Raw genomic sequence first — 27,108 nt, forward strand, 5'->3', positions numbered from 1 at the left:
TATTCAAATTTTAATGCAAATTAATTCTTTTTTTTCCCCGGCCCCCGACACAGTGTCAGAGAGATGATGTGGCCCTCCAGCCAAAAACTTTGGACACCCCTGGGCTAGAGCATTGGGGAGGGGAAGGACCAGAGGCTGGCACATCATCAGTTAAGGAGGGGCAGCATTTGACCTGTTGCCTCAGGCATCAGAAGGTCTTGGGCTGGCCCTGAACTCAGTCAAGTCTTCCCATGAACCTTAGTGCCTCTTCCACCAAGGAGGAGGCCATCAGAGGGCTACGGCCACTGACACTACCTAAAAAGACAGGTGATCAGGCCATTCTTCTCCAGCCACCATTTCTGCCTGCCTTTTCTGGTTCAGTAGTGTTTTCCATCTCAGACTGATTCTGATCTTTCACTTTCAACTCTTCCACCCCCCCCCCCAGTTCCTGGTTCCCAGGTTCTGCTTCCGGCTACTGGCAGCCTCAGCTCTGCCAATGCTCAGCCATGAAGTCTGCTTGCCCATTCAGCTGTGTGTGATCAAGAGATGTGAAGCTCTGAGCAGAGAGGCATGTGTGAATTGGTCCTAAGCCTAGGAGCTTTTCATACTAAGCCTAGGAGTTTTTCATACTAAGTCTAAAACTTTCCACTCTCAGTCATCAATATCCGATTCACACATGCACGGGGTCAGCAGTGTCCAAGTGGTGACTCACATGTGGGAATGAGCAGTTGCCCATTAAAACACCACATGGGGTTTTTCATATCCCCATGTGCACAGCGTCCATGTGCACAGTTACAGGTAGACCACAGCTGCGATAAAAGGTCATCTGCAAGAGGGATCTGAAGGCCTTAGGAGTGGACCTCAACAGGTGGGAAACCCTGGCCTCTGAGCGGCCCGCTTGGAGGCAGGCTGTGCAGCATGGCCTTTCCCAGTTTGAAGAGACACTTGGCCAACAAACCGAGGCAAAGAGGCAAAGAAAGGAAGGCCCACAGCCAGGGAGACAGACCAGGGACAGACTGCACTTGCTCCCAGTGTGGAAGGGATTGTCACTCCCGAATCGGCCTTTTCAGCCACACTAGATGCTGTTCCAGAACCACCATTCAGAGCGCGATACCATAGTCTTTCGAGACTGAAGGTTGCCAACACATATGTGCACAGCACTTTTCAAAAGAGTCAGGTCACAAAGAAATCTAGCTTTGACCAGTAGATGGAGGGTTGAATTAGAGTGAGGAGACTGGAGCAAAAATCTCCAGCTCAGTCATAAAATGTTGATTCAAATAACACTTTCCTGGGGAATGTCCCATTGAACACAGTTGGGCTTACTTCTGAGTAGACATGCATTGTATTATGCCATCAGTCTCTAAACTACTACGTAAGAGCAAAAGAACATTAGAGGAGCCCTACTGGATCAGGCCAAAAGCCCATCTAGTCCAGCTTCCTTTTTGTCACTATGGCCTACCAGATGCCTTTGGGGAGCAAAGAGACTCACAAGAAACCTGTATCCTGTTGCCATTCTGTGTCTCAAACAAGAATCCCCAAGGCTTTACCCCTCTTTTTCCATGCACACCTCCCCCCTCCACCGGATGACAGCCCCGTTGAAAAGGTGCCCTGGCTAATGGAGGACATCGCCGAGAAGCCAGCCAGGTACAAGCTCATAAAGAGGCAGAACAAGTCGTGCTTTTAGTTTTTTTTTATGGTGTCCTGTTATTACGAGAAGGTGCCATGAACTGTAACAAGATAATATTCTGCTCTTGGTCACCCTGTTCAGAAATTATCACGGTCACCCTCTTGAGAAACTTATTCCAGGCATCCACAGGAAGAACAGGATCTGTGCATTGCCGCGGGTCATGGAGAGAGAGAGACGACATTCGTCTCTGGCGTTTCTAAACCACTCTAAAATTCTCCAAAGCAACCTTAATAAAACAGAGCATTTACTTGGCAGGTGTGGGGCACATCATAATTGCTCTAAGAGGCCAAGGATAATTCACCATATGCATTTCATTTAAGGCAGGTTTCTAGTCCCTGGGGTGCTGGAGCAAGGCTTGAAGGCCTGCATAGTGCCTGGGAAATATTTCAGAAGCCAGCAGGTACATGACAAACATACAAGGTCCAGAGATGCCAGAATCCTTACAACAATCCTTGATTCCTCTTTCCATAGCTGCTATCTCTTTGTCAAGGTACCCTGTTCCGTGTAGGGTCGGCTTTATGCCAATTAGCTTAATTGCTCCCAATTGGGCCACATTCCTAAGGGGCCCTGCTCTAGGATAATCCACTGTAATCTTGTCAAATGCACACAACCACACATTGCAATGGACGTTTTGCAGTTGTTTTTTTTCCTAAACAAAAAAATAAAATTAATATTTTGTACTGATCATTTCAGTCACTCAAACATGTGGTTTTGTAACTACAGTCTTGTGCCGCTTAACAACGAACGGCATAAGGACAGACCACATATATGACAGTAGTCAAAGCACCACAGAGAGGTTCTTAATGAGGCAATCGAGTCCCCCATAGCCTACAGCAGCGTGTTTGTCTACACAACAAAGAGGTTCTTAATGCAGAGAAGAGGCCGTCTATCTCCGGTGGCCTGTGCAGCCAGCTAGTGTCTGGCAGGGAGTATCTGTTCACACATCAAAAGCACTAGATTGGGTGGGATGTTTGCTTAACAACCTAATCACATAACAACAGGGATCGGACAACATACCCCGTTGTTAAGTGGCACATACCTGTATATACTTTTGAAAGGGAATCTACACATTTTGTTTGCTTACTTGTAGGATTACGGTTATGCAAGCGACGTGATATTAAAATGCGCTTAGATCCTTAAATGGCGTTTGGGCCTCTTCAGCCTAGAAAAGAGATGCCTGAGGGGGGACATGATTGAGACATACAAAATTATGCAGGGGATGGACAGAGTGGATAGGGAGATGCTCTTTACACTCTCACATAATACCAGAACCAGGGGACATCCACTAAAATTGAGTGTTGGGCAGGTTAGGACAGACAAAAGAAAATATTTCTTTACTCAGCGTGTGGTCGGTCTGTGGAACTCCTTGCCACAGGATGTGGTGCTGGCGTCTAGCCTAGATGCTTTTAAAAGGGGATTGGACAAGTTTCTGGAGGAAAAATCCATTATGGAGTACAAGCCATGATGTGTATGCGCAACCTCCTGGTTTTAGAAATGGGTTATGTCAGAATGCCAGATGCAAGGGAGGGCACCAGGATGAGGTCTCTTGTTATCTGGTGTGCTCCCTGGGGCATTTGGTGGGCCGCTGTGAGATACAGGAAGCTGGACTAGATGGGCCTATGGCCTGATCCAGTGGGGCTGTTCTTATCTTCTTATGTTCTTATCCATTTGGTCCATTAACTCACATGGACTTCTGAAGCACACATTTAGATCGCTTTCCATTCTACCGTAGAGATAGAAAGTCTATAATAAATGTTATTTATATCTCCAAGATTCCACAGACCGTGCCTGTCTGTGGGGCTTCGCCATCTCCTAAGGCCAGCTCCGATTCCATGAACTGTTAAACAGCACTCATTATTGCAAAATCAGCAAATCTAATTTATTGGGTGGACCGGTTTATCCTGACACACAGTTGATTATTATTTTTTTCCAGCAAGGCAGAACAGGAGATCCCAAATGCATTTAATCATGGTTAGTCTTTGATTTGCCTCTGGTAATTTGCCCATTTAGCAGAAACAGGTAGTCTTCCCTGGACTGTAGCATTTCAGGCTGTATGCGTACATTAACCATATGCCGGGGGAGGGGGGGAGGTACTCCCAGCACACAGAAAAACTGCATGTCAAAGATAAGATGAGATGGAACCTGTCTCCTTGACATGCTGGCTTTGCCTTGTGCAGGAAATCCACCATCAACTCTCACACAAACAAGAACAAAACAAAACAAAACAAAAGAGGGCAACATTCAGACAGTGTACATATTTTGAAAGATCTGAGCTCACTCTCAGCTTCAACTGCCAACTGAGACAGGTATTCAAGTTCAGATTGAGGAGATTATACAGTTAGACCTTGGTGTACATTCTCGGATCCCCCCCCCCATCACCACCACCACCAACCACCAAAACCTGTGGATAATTGAATCTGCGGGTGGAGGTAATCACCCACATCCAAGAGGTGGTCTGAGGACTGGGGAGGTTGCATGTGTTCTCCCCAAGTCTCAGAAGGCCTCCTGGAGGTCTTAGAAAGGCTCTTCCGGTTTTCATGAAGACCAGAAGTGCATTTCTAAGACCTCCAAAAGGCCTTCTGAGGCATGGGAAAACCGCATGTAGCCTATGACACCTCAGACCACCTCCCAGACACAACTGGAAGACTCTTCCAGTCACATAAGGAGGTACAGTTTGGCCCTCCTGACATGGGTTGGGACCCATGTTGGGTCAAATCCATTGGTCCCAAACTTGCAGATAAGGGGAACCAACCTGTAGTCACCTTGAAGAGAGAGCAGCAGTCAGATCCAGCCCAGAAACTCCTAAAACCTGAGGACTGTGCACCAAAGGAGGGGAGCCCCCAGGAGGACACCCCCCATGTTATCCAAGCATGTCCCAGTGGCCACCTCTGCCTCTCCTCTTTCTACTCTCTGAATTTGTAAAGAGGGGAACTGAGTGGAAGAGGGAGGAGAGCGGTGGGCTGGAGTGTCCCCACATCTCCTCCTCACTTCCACCCTCATGCCATTCCCCTCTGCTTTTCAATCCAAAGAGCGAAAAAAGAAGCCGCAATGGAGGCAGCAGGAGAAGGTAGCCTCGCTGATGGTGAGGCCCTGGAGCCACAGAATTTGACTCAAGGGAGACGGAGAGGAAAGGGAGATGGAGCAAGGAAGTAGACCCCCCCCCCAATATTTACAGGTGGATTCTCCTTATCTGAAAGTTTGGAACCCGTGGATTTGACCCAACACGGGGGTTCTGAACCCAAGTCTGGAAGTACCCAGAAGTACCTTCTAGTCTTGTCCAGAGGTGTTCTGAGGCACGGGGAAGGTGATCTGAGGAGGTGTTCTGAGGCCTCAGAATACCTCTGGACATGATCAGAAGCCTTGGAGGCAGGCTGTGCAGCATGGCCTTTCCCAGTTTGAAGAGACACTTGGCCAACAGACTGAGGCAAAGAGGCAAAGAAGGAAGGCCCATAGCCAGGGAGACAGACCAGGGACAGACTGCACTTGCTCCCGGTGTGGAAGGGATTGTCACTCCTGAATCGGCCTTTTCAGCCACACTAGACGCTGTTCCAGAACCACCTTTCAGAGCGCGATACCTTTCGGAGTCTTTCGAGACTGAAGGTTGCCTACTACTGATCAGAAGGCATATCTGGTCTCATCCAAAGGTCCTCTGTACCCCCCATGGATCTCAGTATTTGCAGGTTCGATATCTACAGAGGCTTGGGGAATGGATCCCCATGGACAGTGAGGTCCAACCTGCATGATATTTGGGGGTGAAAGGAATCTGCTCACCCCATCAGTTTCACGTGAGGGTCCTCCACATATCAGCTCCCTTCGTTGTAACCCAAGCCTGTAAACAGCGACGCGCCCGGTGGCCTTGATGTTAGGCAGTCGAGTCTCCAGTACAAGGAGTGCCACAGACACAGAAGGCCCTCGTTCACCAGGAGGAGAGGGCACCTTGCTAGATCTTTCTGCAGCCAAGAGGGGCTGCCGCAGCTATAACACAATTAGCCTTTGTTTAGAATTTTCATTATCTCATTCAGCAGCAGCCGTGAAGGGAAAAAAAAAAATCAGGAAGGAAGGATTCTGCAGCGGAGAGGCTGGCCCCCTTCCATTTGGCATTTCCCCTCTATTAATCTCAAAGCCAAGCTGGAGAAGACACCTCTCCGGCTGGGTGGAAGGACACTGCATGCCAATGAGAGACTTCTGCACCAGTGGTTGTCAAACCTTTCAGCACCAGGACCCACTTTTTAAGAATGACAGTCAGTTGGGACCCACTGGAAGGGATGTCATTAACCTGGAAGTGATGTCATGGCCAGAAATGACATCGTCAATTTAGGCTTCAAACCTAAGCTGCGATCAGCCAAAGGTCCCATTAACAGTGCATTTGTGCCGTTATTTTGGATAGCTCGGAGTTCAAACATTCCAGCTTGGAAGTCAAAGCAGAACACAGACTTGGATTCTTCTCCAATCGTGTCCCTTCCCCCCCTTTCCAGCATCCCATTTGCCCACCTATTCAGGGCAAAGCACCAGTCCTCTTTCCTGCTGGCAGCCTTCCCTGCCCAGCAACTCTGTACCCTGTATGTTCAATGGTGGCTGAGTGAGGTGCTACAGAACACACTGAAATTGGCTCACATCCTACCTAGTGGGTCCTGACCCCCAGTTTGAGAAACGCTGTTCAATGCAGTTAGCAAGTTGAGCCTAGAGACCAAAATATCTTCCCCCAAATCAAGAGGCTGGTGATACAACCATATTGACCATCAGCTCCAATTTTGGAACCCCCCCAAGTCTGGTTGAGTAATGGGATGAGATCAAAGGTTCGAATTGCCCATTAGGCTCTCTGGGTGATCTTCAGACAGTCACCACCTCTCAGTCCAACTTCTACCTCCCAGATCTGTAATAAGGGTAAGCTGGGAGAAGGGATCGTGTACGCCCTTACTGAGCTCCCTGAAGAAAGTGTGGGATAAAATAAATAGTTTCATAAGAACATAGGAAGAGCCCGCTGGATCAGGACAAAGGCTTATTCAGTCTGTTTTGACTCTCCTGACACTCAGTTTTGGTGGATGTCCCCTGGTTCTGGTGTGGTGTGAGAGGGAAAAGAACATCTATTTATGTACCCCTTGTATAATTTTATACATCTCAATCATGTCTCCCAAGGCACCTTTTTCCAGACTGAAGAACCCCAAACATTGTAGCCTTTCCTCATAAGGGAGGGAGGTGCCCCAGTCCAGGAATCATTTTGGTCACTCTCTTCTGCACCTTTTCTAGTTCTACTTAAAAAAAATAAATCAGAAAAATGCATGGGAGATCTGTCTAAACAACATCAATTACTCAAGGTAGCCAAATGGAACTTCAGTTTGCAGAAACAGGATCACTTCCAAAGGACACAGACTACCTTGGATGACAGGATACTAATCCAGCTTTAAAGGGATCAATGGAGGAAGGGAGAGTTGTACAGTTCCTTTAAATTAGCCTGGGGAGGCTCCCCAACTTAACCAAATCACAGTTGAGTCTGTCTCCCTTCATATCTGGTATGAGTTTTGCCCTCAGGCTGTGTGACTCTGGAGAAGCAGTTGGACCCTTAGCAGTCACCATTGCTCTCAAAACATGTAGTCAGTGGCATCACTAGGGTGGAATGAGGGGTGCAGACCACACCAGCCAAAATGGTAAAATCTTGGTATTTTTGAATAATGCCATCATACTATATTTCATTTGATGCATAATTTAATGCTGAATGCAGTGAAACAAACCACGTTGAAATATTTGTATTCTATCAAAAGTTATGGCCAAATAACTAGAATAGGAAAACACAACTGCCTTATGTAGCAAAACGTGGATGTTTTTTAATTCAGAACTGACCAATGAGACCGATTGTGCTAAGAGTCAATGCGGTGTTATTAGGACACAGCGGGGAACCAGTCAGGTGTTAGTATGAGTCAGCTGTCATTTCCACGTCTCCAAGCTCATACTAGAACTCAGTTGTGTGAGTGTCATCAAGTTGGCCACTGGTTTTTTGTTGACTACTGGTTTGTTGGGTGACCTGTACTATTACATATTAAAATAAACCAATAAATAAAGTTTATTTGTGTGCATGATCTTGTAATTTATTCTGTATGGTCTGGTATAGGAGCAGGTCCATCATGGGGGTGACACAAAATGAGTTCTCGCACCAGTTGACGCAAATGTCTGGGGTGGGGCCAGAGAGAGAGAACAATACTCAGACACTCAATGTATAAAACTTGTGGTCTTCAGTGAAATGGACTCACAACCAGTGGAAAAGGAACAGGAAGAACATCTTCAAACACACAAATAGCCAGTGGAATTAATTGCCTTTGGATCCTGGGAGCCACAAATGTCTTTAAAAGTGAATGAGACAGATCAATGCAAAACAGGCCTTCTATTGACTGCTGACCATAGTCACTAGCACGCAGGTCAGAAGTGATGTTTCTCCAGTTATCCAGGTGTAGAGGCAGAGCCAGGCCCCTCACGTTAAAATCTCTTAAAACAGTAAACAACCTAAAAAAAATCTAATTAAAAGCCAAGAGCAAAAAAACCAAACAGCAGCAAACAGTTAAAAAAAAGAAAAGAAACTGGTCCATAAAACGAAACAGCCTAAAAACCCAAATTATCCATATTAAAAAGCCCAAAACTCAGAAGGTGAGCGTAGAGAGAAATATATTTAGGCCCTGCTGGAAAGTCTCTAAGGAGGAAGTAGTTTGTAAACTGAGAGGGGGGGAAGGGAATTCCATACAGTCGGTGCCACTACAGAGAAGGCCTTATACCTTACTGTGACCCCTCCCACCTCTATAGGGTGAGCTGGATTAGAGAGAGAGAGAGAGAGAGAGAGAGAGAGACATCAATGCCCTCTTCACCCGCATATCCAAGCAGGGAGGGGGAAGCAGGATGGAGTACGTCCCAACATTGCCACCCAACAAAATGTTGGCACCGGGGGGGGGCGGGGGGCTATATGTGTACAGATGTTCAGAACATACACACACCCAAGAAATTCACCTTGTATTACTGAAAAATGTTTGGCCTCCCTTGAAAATTATAAGTTGTGTCTCCCTGGGGAAGAAGGGGGAAGCCCTGAAATTCACTTCAGACTTCATTTGGTGCAAAGGTTTGGCGCCAAGCCACCTTGCGTGCCATGTCCCAGTTCAACCCAGGCCGGGACATGCAGTCCTGCAGCCTTCCCTGAATATATGCTATTGGGGGGGACGACGACTTGTGAGCCACACACAATGCCTGTGAAGCTTTTGAAACCTATGACAATGCTAAGTATCTTAGTCCCAAAAATAGCATATCCCAGTGGGTGCTTTCTCCCAGCCTCTCCCTCTCGCAGATCTCTCCGTCCCCCTTCTGTAAATCATTCAGAACCATAAGGCAAGGGACAAAGTGTTCTCTGGCAGGGAGTAATCCTTAATCTTGGAGCAGCATTCAAGTCCAGCCTCCCATTTGGAAAACCATTTTTTCCCCCTGTCCTGACAGTTAAGGTAGAATAAATTCAAGCAAAGGGCCGGGTGCCTGCCAGCGATAGCGGCTCTGATCCGCCGACTGGCACAAGCGCAGCCGTTTATGACAGCAGCTTGGAGACGCTGCCAAGAATGCATTTGGGCTACTTCAGAGGGAGGGCAGTGGCGACCCAGGAAGGGAGAGCAGGAGTGTCTTGCTGGCTGCCCGCCCAGTGGGGTGTTCTGTGGTGGCTGTTGGGGCACCTCCTTCCTCCCTGGACAGGGGCAAGGCCAGCCTTGGGGCAATGTGGCCAATGTCAGGACACTGGACCCTGCTCTCTGGGGAGTCCTGCACTGGGGCGGCGGGCAATCTCCCACTACTGCAGCCAACATGTGGGAGCTTGGCAGGCAGCCCGGTGAGTGGAGTGTGGGCTTATCCGGCCTATGCTGGGACTGTTTGGCCTCAAATGGGCCTTCCAGAAGTAGTTAGCAGTGACATTATTATGTCATCCTCAACCATTTCCGAGTGTCATGCTTTGCACACAAGCATCTGGCTCGCCATGGCTCCAGTTGCCACAGCTGCCTGGTGAATGGAGGACCCCGTGCGAGTTTCCCACATTGGGCTCCATGGGACCTAGAACCAGCCCTGGACAGGGGGCTCCATGGAGTTCAGGGTCCACTTTATGTGGCATCAATGTGGGTTTGCTCTGGCATTTGCTTTCACATGGAGCTCGGTCCCCTGCCATTCCCAGTAAGGCCTATTCAGAAATTATGTTGTGCACCCACCAATATGCAGGACCTCACTCTTGTGTGAATGGCTGTACACGTGTTCATTGTAAAAGTCAACCTGAGACCAAGCCCTCAGAGTGTTGTTAAATGCACATTGAACATAACGGGGTAGTTTGGGCAATGCTCCCAAAGGGCTGAACTTGGTGTGTGGGGCTGGGGTGCAGGGGGCTCCAGATCCAAAAGAGGAATATCTGGTTTTTACTTCTGCCAAGACTTGGCCAGAGGGCCCTGGCCGAGCCACAATCTCTCAACTGTGGCAATATCAGGAAAATACCAGCCCGCCTTCAAGGAGTGTCGTAAGAATTGCGCCCAAAGAATGTCTATGAAACACCTTGAATGCACTGGCATAGCTACACCAACTGGCACCTGGAGGCACAAAATTTTTAACATCTCCCCCTGGCCTGCTACAGTCCTTAGAAAGGCACTTCCTGCTTTTAAGAACATAAGAACAGCCCCACTGGATCAGGCCAGAGGCCCATCTAGTCCAGCTTCCTGGATCTCACAGCGGCCCACCAAATGCCCCAGGGAGCACACCAGATAACAAGAGACCTGCAAGGCTTCCTGGGAATTGTAGTTAAGAACATAAGAACAGCCCCACTGGATCAGGCCATAGGCCCCTCTAGTCCAGCTTCCTGGATCTCACAGCGGCCCACCAAATGCCCCAGGGAGCACACCAGATAACAAGAGACCTCCCTTGCATCTGACATAGCCCATTTCTAAAATCAGGAGGTGGCACATACACATCATGGCTTGTAACCCGTAAAGGATTTCTCCTCCAGAAACTTGTCCAATCCCCTTTTAAAGGCATCCAGGCCAGATGCCATCACCACATCCTGTGGCAAGGAGTTCCACAGAACCAACCACATGCTTAGTAAAGAAATATTTTCTTTTGTCTGTCCTAACTCTCCCAACACTCAGTTTTAGTGGATGTCCCCTGGTTTTGGTGTTATGTGAGCGTGTAAAGAGCATCTCTCTATCCACTCTGTCCATCCCCTGCATAATTTTTTATGTCTCAATCATGTCCCCCTCAGGCTCCTCTTTTCTAGGCTGAAGAGGCCCAAACACCATAGCCTTTCCTCATAAGGAAGGTGCCCCAGCCCAGCTATCAGTTGCCCTCTTTTGCACCTTTTCCATTTCCACTGTATCCTTTTTGAGATGTGGTGACTAAAACTGGACCCAATACTCCAGGTGTGGCCTTACCATCGATTTGTACAACGGCATTATAATATTAGCCATTTTGTTCTCAATACCTTTTCTAATGATCCCAAGCATAGAATTGGCCTTCTTCACTGCCGCTGCACATTGGGTCGACACTTTCATCGATTTTTCCACCACCATCCCAAGATCTCTCTCCTGATCTGTCACAAACAGCTCAGAACCCATTAGCCTGTATGTGAAATTTTGATTTTTTTGCCTCAATGTGCATGACTTTACACTTACTGACATTGAAGCGCATCTGCCATTTTGCTGCCCATTCTGCCAGTCTGGAGAGATCCTTCTGGAGCTCCTCACAATCACTTCTGGTCTTTACCACTCGGAAAAGTTTGGTGTCGTCTGCAAACTTAGCCACTTCACTGCTCAACCCTGTCTCCAGGACATTTATGAAGAGGTTGAAAAGCACCGGTCCCAGGACAGATCCTTGGGGCACACCGCTTTTCACCTCTCTCCATTGTGAAAATTGCCCATTGACACCCACTCTCTGCTTCCTGGCCTCCAACCAGTTCTCAATCCACGAGAGGACCTGTCCTCTAATTCCCTAACTGTGGAGTTTTTTCAGTAGCCTTTGGTGAGGGACCGTGTCAGACGCCTTCTGAAAGTCCAGATATATAATGTCCACGGGTTCTCCCGCATCCACATGCCTGTTGACCTTTTCAAAGAATTCTATAAGGTTCGTGAGGCAAGACTTACCCTTACAGAAGCCATGCTAATTCTCCCTCAGCAAGGCCTGTTCGTCTATGTGTTTTGAGATCCTATCTTTGATGAGGCATTCCACCATCTTACCCGGTATAGATGTTAGGCTGACCGGCCTATACCGTATTTTTCGCTCCATAAGACGCACTTTTTCCGCCCCAAAAAGTGGGGGGAAAAGTGTGTGCGTCTTATGGGGTGAATACTGCAAAAAAAAAAAAAAAAAAAAAAAACACCTCTGCCCGGCCCTGGCCCCGCCCCCTGCCCGCTCGCTCTGCTCGCTTCCCCGGGCAGTCAGAGGCTGAGCTGGCTGGGGGAGTCCTGCAGAGGCTGAGCTGGCTGGAGGGAGCCCAAGCCCTTCTGTCTACTCAGAAGTAAGTCTCAGAGTCACTGGGGCTCACTCCCAGGAAAGCCTCTCTCTCCCCCCCCCCAAGCCTGGAGCATCACAGCCTCTCTTTCCCCCCACTCCAAGCCTGGAGCATCACATCCTCTCTCCCCCCAAACCTGGAGCATCACAGCCTCTCTCTCTCCCCCCCCTCCCAAGCCTGGAGCATCACAACTTCTCTGCAACACAAACACTTTCCCCCCTCTCTCACATACACAAGCTGCCCCCTTCTCTTACACACACAGATGCTCTGCCCCCCCACACACACACTCACACAGCAGGGGAGGGGCGCTTTCACTCACCTCATCCAGCATCTGAATGTAAGCCCCCCCCCCCCCATCACAAAGAAAAAACTGTCTCCTTGGTCAGAATGCCAGTGTTTGCTTATTGCACAAGCCCCAGGTAAATCACCATAAATCCAGAGATTTGTTGTGTCTTGAGAATTCAAGTTGTGGTTGGACTTTCCACTTGTTCATTTGTATTGGAATCACGGAAGAACTGGCGAGGAGGTAGATGTGGTGTCAGCAGTGGCCCCTTTAAGGGTAAGGCCTGGGCATTCAGCAGAGTGTGCTGCACAGCTGCAGCCACTGGAAGGCAATAGGGCCCTCAGGGATATAAGGAGTACCAGAGGCAGAAAGGGTTTGTGGGTTTTGAAGGAGTGCAGGTTGGAGGTAGGAGAGGAGACTGACTGGGTTATTGAATTTGGACTCTGACTGTGGATTGTGACTGGACTTGGATACCCTGACGGATTTGACTAACCTACCTGGAACCTGACCTTGGACTGTAATTTGGCTTATTGGCTCTGGACTCTGATTTGGCAACTCTGATTGATGGGACTGATTTACTTGGCATCTGTGGACTAGAACTGGACTCACTTTTGCTTGCTGCACTGGTGAGTTGCACAAGGGGGACTGATCAGCCTTAAGCGGGCACGAGGCCCAGTGGATTGGAATTTGGCAGAACATCATTGTAGCAGAAAGATAATGTGATCCCCTATTTGTGTGCACCTGCTTTTGTGAGCTTCATAAATTCTGACTCTAGCGATGATGAGTTCTTGGGGTTTCCAGAAAACTAGAGTACTCAAACCTTTAAGTCTCTCCATTTGTTAATGACAGTGATAATGGTTCTTAATGCCACTGTTGACTGCTGTTCACTTTACATGGTTCAAATGTTGTTCTGTTATAGTTTATTAAATATTTAATTACACGATTTGGTTCAGAATATTTTTTTCCCGTTTTCTCCTCTAAAAACTAGGTGCGTCTTATGGTCAGGTGCATCTTATGGAGCGAAAAATACGGTAGTTTCCCGGGTCCCCGCTCTTTCCCTTTTTAAAGATCGGCGTGAAATTTGCTATCCTCCAATCCTCTGGCACTGTGGCCGTTTTGAGGGACAAGTTGCATATCTTAATCAAGAGATCAGCAACTTCATTCTTCAATTTCTTAATAACTCTTGGGTGGATGCCATTTGGGCCCGGTGACTTATTGATCTTTAATTTATCAATTAGGTCTGAAACATCTTCTCTTTTAACTTCTCTCTGGCTTAATTCCTTGGTCAGGAGGGGCTGTTCGGGCAGTGGTATCTGCCCAAGGTCTTCTGCCATGAAGACAGATGCAAAGAACTCATTCAATTTCTCTGCCATCTCTAGGTCTCCTTTTATCTCCCCTCCCTCACCATCCAGAGGGCCAACCACTTCTCTGGTGGGTTTTCTGCTTCTAACATATTTGAAGAAGCCTTTATTCTGGTCTGGAGGATGATAGTACGCCCCCAATATTACACCACTCCTCAGGCCTGGTAATTTACCCATAGAGATTCTATGGAGTCGGACCCACCTTCAATCTCCACTTTGCTGGATTTAGAAGTAGGCTATATCTAACATGCCAGATGCAAGGGAGTTCAACAGGACCCAGGTCTCTTGTTGTCTTGAGTGCTCCCTGAGGCATTTAGTGGGCCACTGGGAGAGACAGGAAGCTGGACTAGATGGGCCTTTGACCTGATCCAGCGGGGCTCTTCTTATTTTATTATACTGTTCTTCAGCTACCACTGCAGCAAACTCCTGGGGAGCTTCCTCTGTGGATTTCTTTCTCAGCAAGCCCACTCCTTTTTTTCCCCTTCTTATTTTCTCCCAAATCTCTCTATTCTGCCTTTCTGAAATGTATTGTCTTTGGCAGTTTATTTTTCCCCCCTCCGTTTTGGGCCACACATCTCTGGCACACCAACACCAAGTCAGGGTCCAGCAACAAATAATCACCATGGCCCCCATCGTGCATCCGAGGCTGTTCATCCACACCCCCCCCAAGAGGATTCCTTGTAGGATTCACACTGCTGCTTCCAGCAACAGGAAAAGGGAGGCGATTGCTGCCTCTTCCTGCTCTTAATTGATATTCTGTGAAGCCTCTGCGAATTATAATCAGGTCTTCGAGGAATTGCCCTATCTCTCTGTTGCTACCACGATGTTATCAGAAAAACATCTATACCCTTTGAAAGAAATCTATCTTTTGACGGAAGAGCAGAGAAGCTGGTCTCTGGCATTGCACTACTCAAATGCGCTATTTCCCCTTCCCTCTGGGTAGGGATGTTGGGGGTGTCCCTGTGCAAGCTGCTGGAATACGGAATTCTTCGTTCCTGTTTGCAAAAGATACCCATGAACCATAACTGCTGCTGGGAGGGAGTCCAATGAAGGCTGTTTAACCCAAGACCAGTTTTACCTTTCTAGGGGAGTGATCATAGCTCCAGTGGCATAGCTAGAGGGGGTGCCAAGCACTACGTTTTGCATTGAGCCTCACCGTGGCACGCAAGCAACCCTCCACCTCCCCTTCAGGCCTGTTCCGGGAGGTGGGATCAAAACAGAGGTGAATGCAGAATGGAGTGCATTCAAGGCAGTCAAGACAAATGCCTTCATTTTGCTCCCACTGCTGGGAATGGCTCCGAAGGGGGCAGCTGCTTGCACATCGCAGTGAGGCTCCCTGAAAAACTAAGTGCTTTGCACCCCCTCTAGCTATGCCACTATATAGCTCAGGGATCCTGTATAGTACATGCTTTCAAGTTCAGTCCCTGCTATCAGCAGTTAGGTTTGAGTGCCTGCAAGCCTACTACTAGAAAGCAGAGACAATGCTGAGAGAACAAGCTGGTTTCTGATGATCAAAGTTTCAGACACACACACACTCTCTCTCTCTCAATCCACAAAGGAAAACTTAGCCTTACTAAGAATGACTGCATCCTCCTGGGGCAATTGCATAGGTCTTATTGGTATTAGTCTGAAAGCTTCCCAGGCAATCCTTCATGTTCCTTTTTCCAAAGAGGAATATCTACATCAAGAACATAAGAAGAGCCCTGCTGGATGAGGCCCACCTGGTCCAGCTTTCTACATCTCACAGTGGCCCACCAGATGCCTCAGGGAGCACACTGAAGACCACAAGATACCTGCATCCTGCTGCCACTCCCTTGTATGTGGCATTCAGAAACAAGTTACCTCCAAAACTTGGAGGTTGCATATCCCCAGCAGGGCTTGTGATGGAATTTCCCCCATAAATCTGCCCTTTTAAAGGGGTCTAGGCCAGGTGCCATCATCACATCCATGCCAGAGCTCATTGTGTCACCCCCATGATGAACCTCCTCCCATACCAGACCATACAGAATAAATTAAATTATCTTATGCACAGCCTAAATGCAGAGACATCACTCGGGTTGGGGTCACCTCCCTGAACTTTATTTATTTTAATACGGAACAGAGCAGGTCACCCAACTAATCAGTAACAAAACAAAACAAAAGTAGCCAACTTGCTCACACTCACAACTGAATCAGAGTTGTAGTATTAGCTCTGATGCATGGAAATGAGACCCATATTAACACCTGACTGGTTCCCTGCTGTGTCATCATAACACCTCACTGGTTCCCAGAACAATCAGTCCCATCGGTCAGCTTTAAGAAAATCCACTTTTTGTGACATAAGGCAGTTGTGTTTTCTTTTTCTGGTTAATTGGCCACAACGTTCGATAGAAAACAGGTAATTCAGCACAGTTTGTTTAATTACATTTAAAAAATGTGCATGAAATTACCTCTCCACTGTTCTATAACATGATGGTACTATTCATAAATATAAATTTTTCAAAAGGTTCTAACATATTGGTCACTAGTGGTGTCACCCCCCCAGGGTGTCACCCACTGCAATCCACATTCCCTAGTGACACCACTGCCCCCCCACCATCCCAACAATACATCATTTTGTAACCTCTTTGATGTTCCTCTATCAGCCATCTCTTTGATCCTCAGTGGAACCAAGACATAGTAGAAATGGAAAAGGTGCAAAAGAGAGCGACTAAGATGATGACTGGGCTGGGGCACCTTCCTTATGAGGAAAGGCTACGGCGTTTGGGCCTCTTCAGCCTAGAAAAGAGACGCCTGAGGGGGGACATGATTGAGACATACAAAATTATGCAGGGGATGGACAGAGTGGATAGGGAGATGCTCTTTACGCTCTCACATAATACCAGAACCAGGGGACATCCACTAAAATTGAGTGTTGGGCGGGTTAGGACAGACAAAAGAAAATATTTCTTTACTCAGCGTGTGGTCGGTCTGTGGAACTCCTTGCCACAGGATGTGGTGCTGGCGTCTAGCCTAGACACCTTTAAAAGGGGATTGGACACGTTTCTGGAGGAAAAATCCATTACGGGGTACAAGCCATGATGTTTATGCTCAACCTCCTGATTTTAGAAATGGGTTATGTCAGAATGCCAGATGCAAGGGAGGGCACCAGGATGAGGTCTCTTGTTATCTGGTGTGCTCCCTGGGGCATTGGGTGGGCCGCTGTGAGATACAGGAAGCTGGACTAGATGGGCCTATGGCCTGCTCCAGTGGGGCTGTTCTTATGTTCTCAGTGGAGAAACTAACAGGAGCTTCTCCATAATAAAAGATCTCACATTTTGATGACTTTGAAAGGGAAAGAGGATTAGACAAATCCATGCAGGTCTACAAAGATCTGCTTGACATATATACTATCTGGAACTCCAAGAGAACGCATATTCCCTGAACTGGGGGAGAAATGTGGTTGGTAAAAATATTCTAAGTGTAAACTCCTTTTGTTCCCTGGATCACGCATCATCCCTGGATTAGCCCATCATGCACACAGTCCCTAGTTCTCATTATCCACTAGGGCGAGGTACCTTGAAAACCTAGTGAATACTGAATTAGCAGATACTGAATCATTGAGCCAATGGGGAAAATGGGGTTAGGTTCCAGGGGACTCCTTTCTCAGCACATAGTGATCTCCAGTTTGGAGACTGCTGTCCTAGATAGTATCTACAAGATCAGCTGCTCTGATCAGCCACTCACACACACTGCTCTGGTGGATAAATGGCCTCGTCCCACGTGAGTCCATTCTACACATTGCAAGTGCCATAACTCACACATTTTAATCACTCTATGAATCTGCTGGAGTGGAAGCAAGACCTTCACCATGCAAACCACATGTGATGATTTCTAATAACCAGCCTCATCATATGATGATTCAAATCATCACCAGTTGAATTAATCATCATGCAACATGGTTCCCAAACTGATTAATGTGAAACTCAACAAACTCTCCAGAAGGCACAGGTCCTCACCACTGTAAAAGGATAAAAAGTAAACTACTCTTTTAAAGCCAAGTGGGTCCCAATCAAGTGTTAAGAACATAAGAACAGCCCCACTGGATCAGGCCATAGGCCCATCTAGTCCAGCTTCCTGTATCTCACAGCGGCCCACCAAATGCCCCAGGGAGCACACCAGATAACAAGAGACCTGCAAGGCCTCCTGGGAATTGTAGTTAAGAACATAAGAACAGCCCCACTGGATCAGGCCATAGGCCCATCTAGTCCAGCTTCCTGTATCTCACAGTGGCCCACCAAATGCTCAGGGAGCACACAAGATAGCAAGAGACCTGCATCTGGCATTCTGACATGACTCATTTCTAAAATCAGGAGGTTGCACATACACATCATGGCTTGTAACCCATAATGGATTTCTCCTCCAGAAACTTGTCCAATCCCCTTTTAAAGGCATCCAGGCCAGATGCCGTCACCACATCCTGTGGCAAGGAGTTCCACAGACCAACCAAGTGTTGTTTTAATAAGTGGGTCCCAGTGCTAAGGAAGTTTGGGAACCACTTAGATTAAACCCACCTTGGCCCCTCCATGTATACCTATTCTATCAGTTATCTGTTTTAATATCCTAGCCTTGGATCTCTCCTTGCCTCTCCTTTTCTTATCTTCTCACTCCTGACTTTTGACCTCCAGAGAACTGACAGCTTTGCTCCACAAGATGTGCTCCTAAGATTGGAGCTGAGGGTTTGACTTCAGAGCATCAGACAGCACAGGACATTTCAGACTCTCTTTTCCCTCTCACATAACACCAGAACCAGAGGACATCCACTAAAATTGATCCGCCAAGTGGATCTCGACCCAACCGTTTGAGAAATGCTGGGCTAGAGTGTCCTTTTTAAAAGTGACACATCATTCCTGCAAGCTCTTGCTGCGTGACAGCTGTTGCACTGGGAGGAATTACAGGATCTGAATGAAAACAGAAGATAAGCACCCTCACTGCTGGATTTCTGGGATTGATCTGTCTGGGCAGCAGGGAGGGGGTTAGCAACAGACGAATGCTTCAAGGCCTTGGACAAGAGAGAGCTGGAGATTTGGACTTCTCCTGTCCAAATCTCCAGTTCTCTGACCTGTAGGCTTTCCCATTAAAGATGAAGAGCCATTCAGTTCTGAGGAGCCTGGGGCTATCGCTCAGCAGTTGAGCACATGGTCCTTCCATGATGAATGGCTCGGGACTCCATGGAAAGGCAGTCTGCAGTCACAGATGCAATGTGATTTAATAATAATAATATAATAATAACAGGTATTTATATACCGCCTTTCTTGGTCTTTATTCAAGACTTTATTCAAGGTGGTTTACATAGGCAGGCTTTATTTAAATCCCTTATTAAATAGGGATTTTTACAATTTCAAAGAAGGTTCTTTCTTTCAAGAACCACTACATTCAGGTGTTTCGTTCCGATCTGGCTTCACATTCTGGCCTCCATCCTCCCAAGCTCAGAGCAGATGGAATAGCTCGGCTCAGCTTGTCAGCTGCTTCAAGGTCGCACGGTGCCGGTGGCCTCAAACTGGCAACCTTGTGGATGTTATCTTCAGGCAGACGGAGGCTCTACCCTCTAGACCAGACCTCCTGCCCAAAACCTGTGGGATTTCAAAACCTGTGGGTGAACTCAGGTGAGAATCCACACCTATCAGAGGGTGCATGTGACTGGCCCCTGCTCTGAAGCCCAATACCCAATCGCAACAATGGCAGAGGGGGTGGGAGTGGATTAGGCTTTGCACCATGGCTTACAGCTAGCTGGGGGCAGGGTGACCATCACAGTTTCTCTTCCGCTCCTGGACACCTCTTCACTACTCATTCTCTTGCCCTCATTCCTCTGGACCGCTCCCCCTACCTTTCAATCGCCCCCCCCATCTTCCCTTGTCCTGATACCTTTCCAAAACCCAAAATCTGCACTCCTTCCAGCTCCTCTCTGCAATCACAGCAGCTCAGCTCTTGTAGCCTGGCCCCACCCCAAGAGATGAGGAAAGCTCAGCCAGTCACAGCCAACAGTCTGCAAACTACCCGGACACCCTTGAGCGCACTGCTGTGTAGATTTCTCTCCCATTCACACCCACGCAGCCTCCCTAACGCAACTGCGTTTTGATCCAAAAATGCAAACTTCATCCCAACCTCATGGGGGTGCTGGAGGAGATAGTGGGATGGGGGTCTAGAAGTCTAGACCCCAAACCCCATTTCTCCAAACTTCCCTGACTTGGCATGTCAGCACATGCATCCCAACTGAAGCCCTCCCCTCCCCACCCCAAGGACAGGGCCCTCTTGCCAAGAACCTGGTGAGGGCTGTCTGAATGGCTCAGGCAGGGCTGTCCAAGAACCTCCTGATGCCCAGTGTGGCACGCAAATCCCTAACCCTAACCCCCCCACCCAAGGATGTGCCAGCCTCTGCTCCTCCCACTCTCCAATGTTCTAGCTCAGCCCTCCCCTCCCTTCCAGATTTCCTCTTCCTCTCTGCCCCTCCTTCCTTTTCCAATCCAAGGGCCAGAAGTAGAAAGAGGAACAGTGGAGGCCAGAAACCGGACAGGGAAGAGCCTCTCACCAATCTGCTGCCTGACGGGGCAGCTTCAGTTGGGCTCATGGATGGGCCGGCCCTAGGCCCACCGACTAAGGGCACCTCCATGTCCTGTTTTGTAGATATACATTATGGTGTCCTTCCCCAAACTACAGAACCTCCTGTCCTGTCCCCAGATATGATGCCGAAGGGATTTCCAAGCGCGTGTCTCAGTGAGCAAAGAGTTAAGCAATGACCTAGAAAAGCAAAAGGGGTCACTCAAGCAACATATTTCTGGGGGCTGCCATCAGGAGCCCTGGCCTGCAAACTCAGACGCTGCCAAGATCACTGCCAGCTGAGACCAGAGTTAAATGCAACTCCACTGAAGCCTCTAAATTGACTTTTCTTCTGCAAGGAAAGAAGCAAAGCAACTCAAGTCATCCTCGGACATCCACTGTCCCTCCCCGCTGCAAAGCTCTGGGTGGTTAGAGGGTCGCAGAGATCTTTTATTCCAATGGCAGGATCTCTCACACATTAATCTCCTCTCTGCTTCGGATTAACTTGCACAATCCAGATTATAACGCTTCTCGAGTGGGGGACTGCATCAAAAACGCCTGCAGATCAGTGAGCTGTTAATGGTGGGGCATTTCTAAGAAGAAGCTGGTGCTGGGGCTCAAGCTGACCTGGAAGACAGGCATTCTGCACGTGCTCAGAATGCTCATTTTATTTTCCATGGCTAAATTCTCGTTGAGACATTCAAAATAAGTTTTGGGGCTGAGAACTGAGTCTAGGTAAATCAAGTAATCCAGCCAAGGCATGTCTAAAGGAATGGCTGCACGGTCACTAGCCAATCTGACCTTAACAACTGCAAATACATTCTAACCAAGATTTGCTGCTTCAAAAACTAAGCGCACCTCACATGTGCACACCTAAGCGCATGTGAAATGAGAAAGGTTTAAGACTAATATGGCAAATATGTTACAAGTCGACAATTCTCTTTTAAAAGCTTAGAGATTATCCTTACAACCACCCAACAAGTGGTCATTTCACAATTCTGAATTACAATTCTGAACAATCAATCAACAGTATTTATATACCGCTTTTCAACTAAAAGTTCACAAAGCGGTTTACAGAGAAAAAATCAAATAACTAAATGGCTCCCTGTCCCAAAAGGGCTCACAATCTAAAAAGATGCAAAGGAATCCCAGCAGACAGCCACTAGAACAGACAGTGCTGGGGTGAGGTGGGCCAGTTACTCTCCCCCTGCTAAAAAAAAGAGCACCCACTTGAAAAAGTGCCTCTTACCCAATTAGCAGGGGTTAATTCTGAATTTGTTGTTGTTGTTGTCTGATGTCCTGGAGAGTTCCTACCATTCAGTGCAGGTAAGACTGAATTACACGAACCAATCATCGGTAGACCATGTCTTGCCCCCGCCCTCCCCCCGTGAAAGTAACTTGGAGCACAAGGTATGTTTATCTACACAGAAGTAAGTCCCGTTGTCTTCAATGGGGCCTACTCTCAGGAGAATGTGCTTAGGATCCAAATCCAAATAAGGAACTTGCCTTTCAACTACCCTTCTCCACCACCACTTCAGCTTCTTCCCTTTCAACCCAACATATCTGGTCAGGCCTGTGGGACTACGGTCTGGCCATAGGGAGAAAGTCCATACCATAGGGCAAGTCCACACTCTTTCCATGTTAGGAAGAGAAGGGACACCTCTGCTCCAGGCTGTGCAAGGAAGTTGGTTCTCCAGGGAAGCCTCCTTCAATCTGAGCCCAGAAGAATCTATAGGCTTTTCAAAAAGCCCTTCTTAGAACATTGTGAGTTTGCCGTCTGGGCTCAGCCACGGTGAATGTCACTAGCCATCCAATTCATCCAATTCACTAGCCATCCATTCCAAACTAGCCACGGTGAGCTCAGATTACTCTTGCTCAGTGGGCAAAAAGTCACCTTTCATGTGCTGACCTCTTAGATTTAGCAGGCAGAACACAATTGCCCCTCTTTATCTCCGAAGAGCAGCCCTCCCAGTGGCTGTCTGCTGGGGTCTCCTTTCAGCTTCTCTTGAGATGGGAAACTCCTTCAGAACTGGGAACCATCTTCCCAGTTCCTTTACTATGCACACCATTTTGAGCACTTTTTTAAAAAAAATCTGAATAGTACTACATAAGTATCCTAAAGAAAAACCATCTCAGTAAACCTTACAGTGACTCTATAAGAATGGCCCAGATTGATTATCCTCATTTGTTTTTAGAAGGGGGATGAGGCTGAAAGCTCAGCACAGCTATGGGGAGATTTGAACTGGGGGCCGGAAACAGGGCCAGCCCAGGACCTCCTGGTCCAGCAGGCAAATGCTTCCCCCTCCCATGGTGTGCTAGTCTCTGCCCCTCCCACTCTCCAAGAACGCAGCACTGTCCTCCCCTCCACACTTCCTCTAACTCTCTGCCCCCCTCTTCCTTTTCCAGCCCAAGATGTGAAAGGAGAAGAAGCAGGAACAGTGGAGGCAAGAAGGTGGACAGGGGAAAGCACCCTCCACCACCACCAAACTGCTGCCTGATGCAACAGCTTCAGTTGGCCTCTTGGATAGGCCAACCCTGTCTTGAGGCACATGACTTCCTGCTCTTAGCCACTACACCAGAGCTCCAACAACTGGCCCTTGACAGTATGGCAGGTTGGCCCCTCTGCCATGATGACCACATGACAGTGCCCCAGTTGACAAGGCATTTTGGAAATGGAAGTGGCTGGGCTGATATTGCACTGGTGGGCGTGAGGGGGCTGTGTAACTGACTTGCCCTTCAAAAGAGGCATGACTTGGGGGACCGACTGTTGGACTCTCATTCCTTGCCCACAGCTGCTATCTCTGGTGGTATCTGCAGAAGGTGCGCGCGCGCACACACACACACACACACACACACAGAAATGTCCCTCTCCCAGAGTTCCTTTGCATGAACCATAAGAGCATATGGAGAGCCCTGCTGGATCAGGTCCAGGGCCCCTCTAGTCCAGCTCCCTTTATCTCAAAGTGGCCCGCCAGATGCCTCAGGGAGCACACAAGACAACAAGCGAGACAAGAGACCTGCATCCTGTTGCCACTCCCTTGAATCTGGCATTCAGAGATAGCCTACTTCTAAAACCAGGAGTTTGCACATACCCATCATGGTTTGTAACCTCTGATGGTCTTTTCCTCCAGACACCATCACCACATCCTGTGGCAAGGAGTTCCATAGGCTAATCACATGCTGAGTAAAGAAATATCATATTTTGTGGCTAACCCATTTGGAGAAATTCTTCTAGATGCTGCATAGATGCTCATTAATTACATAAACGCAGTGGGGTACAACCAGACTCTAAAGTCAACAGGCATTGAATCCCCCTCCCATTGCCAGCAAAGTATCTTCAGAAATCCCAACAAGAGCCCCAGTTCTACCTGCGGTGAGGGAAGGGCGAAAGGGCACCAAAGGAGAATATGAACCCACAGTGTGAGAAAAACAACAACAGATGCAACCAAGTGACTCATCGCTACACCTCTCCACCAGCATCTAAATGCACATTTTCACTGTCTCCGGCATGCATTTGTGCACACAGCCCCCCCACCCACCCACCCGCTTTCTTAGCGTTGTCATCTGTCCAAACAGAAGCTCTCCAGGCCAGCATGTGTAGCAACAGCTGTTCCAGATGGGGAGATTCTAGGTATCAGGGAACAGGACTGGGCTTTTATTTACAACTCCAAGCACATCAATCTCTATGGCTATTTCATCCATCAACCAGAGGGGGGGGAGGAGTTTCTGACACTTTTCATCAGAACTCAACTCAAATACACCCTCCCCCAAATGCTGGAAAAGTTCTCTCTTGACTCAATGTAACCTCAGGCACTACAATCTCATTTTTTTTTAAAAATCTTAGTGATTTGGGGAGGATGTTCTTTGTAGTTCAAGAAATTGTTGCAAGCCACATTCTCTTCTGGGAGAAAGGTGGGGTAGAAATACAGTAAGTAAGTAAGTAAATTAAAAAAAAAAAACATGTACATACAGTATTCAGGCTCTGACTTGGGTGAGTCTCCAGTAGAGCTGTGAAACTCTGTACCTCTAAAATATGGGATGGGCTCACAGAAGTCGTGTGAGCAGAGGGGTCAGCAGGACATAGAGGATAAGCATCTAAAATCTGAGGACATGCTTCACCTCCTGTTGCATGTTCAGACACACAAACCTCCAAGCAGTTGGAACTCAAGCTAGGCAAGCAGAAGTTTCCCAAGACATTAAACTCCAATCTGCTTCAGAACATTCATGAAATCTGTGTGTGTGTGTGTGTGTGTGTGTGTGTGTGTGTGTGTGTGTGTAAAATTTTGTTCAGGCAAAAACCAAGGGTGAACATTCAACAACTATGCAACAACATTCAGTGGAAAGGATGGCCCATCAAGGATTAAACCCCACAGACAGAATGTCCCCACCCCCTCAAAACACAATCCTTTTCAGTGGGGGGGGGGGTGTCTGTCCACAAATTTTGATGCAGGTCAAAACCAAAGACGTGGCCACAGTTGTGAACAGACACTAATGTTAACACTGCAGCCCCCCCTTAAGCCAGCTGAATGTAACCACCAGGTGTCGTTACTCCTTTCTCCTGCAGTGGGCGCCAGAGAACACTTCTGTATACAATAAACTACAGTACCTTGTTTTAAAAAAAACCTGTAGTTGAAGTCAAGCTTTAATAAATCCAGCTTTCTCCTTCCCCACCATTCTGTCACCCACCTTGTGCGAGGCTGGAGCCTTCCATACTCTGAATCTTCTCTTTTTGGGGGGGAGGGGGGTGTAGAAGAAAGCCACCTCCTCCACTCTGTTCTCTCCCACCCCCCTCAAAGGAATACTGCGGCTTGCAAACCAGAGAGCAATGAAAACTACTGTACTAAGAGCTGCCTACTCCGATTGCAACTTAACTCACTAAGGAGCTACTCCGCGGAGAGAGACTGGCAGCCCGATCCCGTGCAGGTCCACTCAGGAATAAGCCCCCCATTGGGTGCAATGGTGCTGACACTCCCAGGGAAGTGTGTATAGGATTGGAGCCTGCTATTCTTCCCCCTCACCCTTTCTGACATTAGGTGATGTGATGTCTAGAATGACCCCCCCTTTTTGCCTACACACACCCTAAATTCAATCACCCCCCCCCCCAATGATCATGACCTCTCTGGAATACACAAGTCTCTCCAGATGACACACACATTTCAGAGGTTCAAAATCTGGGAAGTTGCACACCCGGGAGGGAGGGGTAGAGAAAGACACCTCCTGGAAACATCTCCCTGGTGTCGCCCCCCCCCCTTTGCATCACTAAATTCACACACAGACACCCAGCCCTCCTGAAAGCCCTTCTTGAGATCTCCCGATTCACAATCCCTGTGATTTTGCACCGTGTGAAGAAGCCAGCAACGGGGGTGGGGGAGGTTGGGGGGGGGCAGATGCACGGGATGGTGGGGGGGAGCCTTTTCCCCCTTGAATGCAAGCAATCCCAAATGCAGCAGAGGGAAAAGGGGGGGGGGAGAGATGAAAAGAACCGGACACTTGTATGTTCCTCCTTCCTGCAAGAAGAAGGGGGGGAGATGGATACAAGAGGGTGCTTATTCTCCCTTCTCGCCTTCCCCGAGCTGTCACTTGCATAGCAGGAGCAGCTGAAAACTTCCAAGTCCTCTCATCCATTTTTTTTTTGAGGGGGGGGTCTCCTCTTTTGCAAAAAAAGGAATCAGTATTAAAATAAGTGCGGGAGGGGGGAACAGCAGCTGGAAAGCAGCCCACGAACCCCGGAGCCTCGAAGACAGGCTCAAACTTGGTCCATGGGGGGGGGGGGGAGATAAATGCCTCTTTTGCCCCTGACTGCTGGCACTGCAAGCAGGTGTAGGAAGCGACAGAGGGGGGCTGCATCGTTTTTCAAGAGGCTTCAACCTCTTTGCAAAGCAGAGGGGAATTGGGGGGTGGGAGGACGCTGGCGGGGGGGGCTCCCTCCTTCCTCTCTGCAATCCGTTCCTTGCAAGCCCGGCGAATTGCAGCAACTTTGGGCAGAAGCGACTGGGCTGCCTGGTTGGATGTCAAGGCGGGGGGGGGGGGTCGCTTGCTGGCATTCCGAGAAGGGACGGGGTCCCGGCTCGCCCCCTCCCCCTCCTTCCTTACCTGTTCTTTACTCAGCAGGACTTTAAGATCTCCGAAGATGAGGCACCCCGAGAGCCGAAGTTTGCCATCCCCTGGGTGGGGGAGGGGGGCGTATTCAAAGGTGGGGGGGCCAAGAAAATGGGCCCTCCTCGCAAGCAGGATCGCCTTCCGGCTCCAGCCGGAGCGGGTCTACTCAAAAGTAAGCCCCATTGGATCCAGCGGGGCTTGCTCCCCGGAGAGTGTGCGCAGGATGGTGGCCCGGGTTCATGCAAAGAGGGGGGGGGGAAATGCATGGGGAAAAGTCTCCCCCCCAGTAAAAACCGGGGAGGGGGGAAGCTCCCCCCTCCCTACTCCTCGGGCTGGTCCCCGGCACGGCGTCTCCCAGGGGTGCTGGGGCTGCTGTGGGAGCCTTGCGGGGGAGCCTCTCGCATCCTCCGGGCCCGGGGCCGCCTCGTGCCGCCTCCCCTTGCAGCAGCAGCTGGGCTGGGCTGGGCTGGGCTCGCTCCGCTCCGCTCCGGCTCCTGCAGGGCTGGCTCCGGAGTGCGTGTGATGCCGAGAGCAGCAGGCATGGCGAAGAGTTTGCGCGGAAAAAGAGAGGGGGGGAGCAGAAGGGGGAGGGGGGCTTTAAGGAGGCCCCGGCCAGATCCCAGCCTCCCCGTGCGCCAGAGTTGCCGTT

General features: G+C 48.7%; 1 protein-coding gene across 8 annotated transcripts in view; it reads right to left on the reverse strand.

Annotated features, from left to right (window-relative positions):
• ADGRB2 (adhesion G protein-coupled receptor B2) overlaps positions 1 to 26,614 on the reverse strand; it is a 184,609-nt gene extending 157,995 nt beyond the window's left edge. For 6 of the 8 annotated variants that reach the window (XM_066638039.1, XM_066638035.1, XM_066638038.1 and 3 more), the window contains exon 1: positions 26,454 to 26,536. The gene's annotated coding sequence lies outside the window, so the exon portion shown is untranslated. Of the gene's footprint in view, positions 1 to 26,453 lie in introns of all 8 variants that reach the window. The other 2 variants (XM_066638040.1, XM_066638041.1) reach the window with 1 other exon arrangement.
• Between the last annotated feature and the right edge of the window lie 494 nt (positions 26,615 to 27,108).

Source organism: Tiliqua scincoides, chromosome 10, assembly GCF_035046505.1.
Source record: "Tiliqua scincoides isolate rTilSci1 chromosome 10, rTilSci1.hap2, whole genome shotgun sequence".
NCBI lineage: Eukaryota > Metazoa > Chordata > Lepidosauria > Squamata > Scincidae > Tiliqua > Tiliqua scincoides.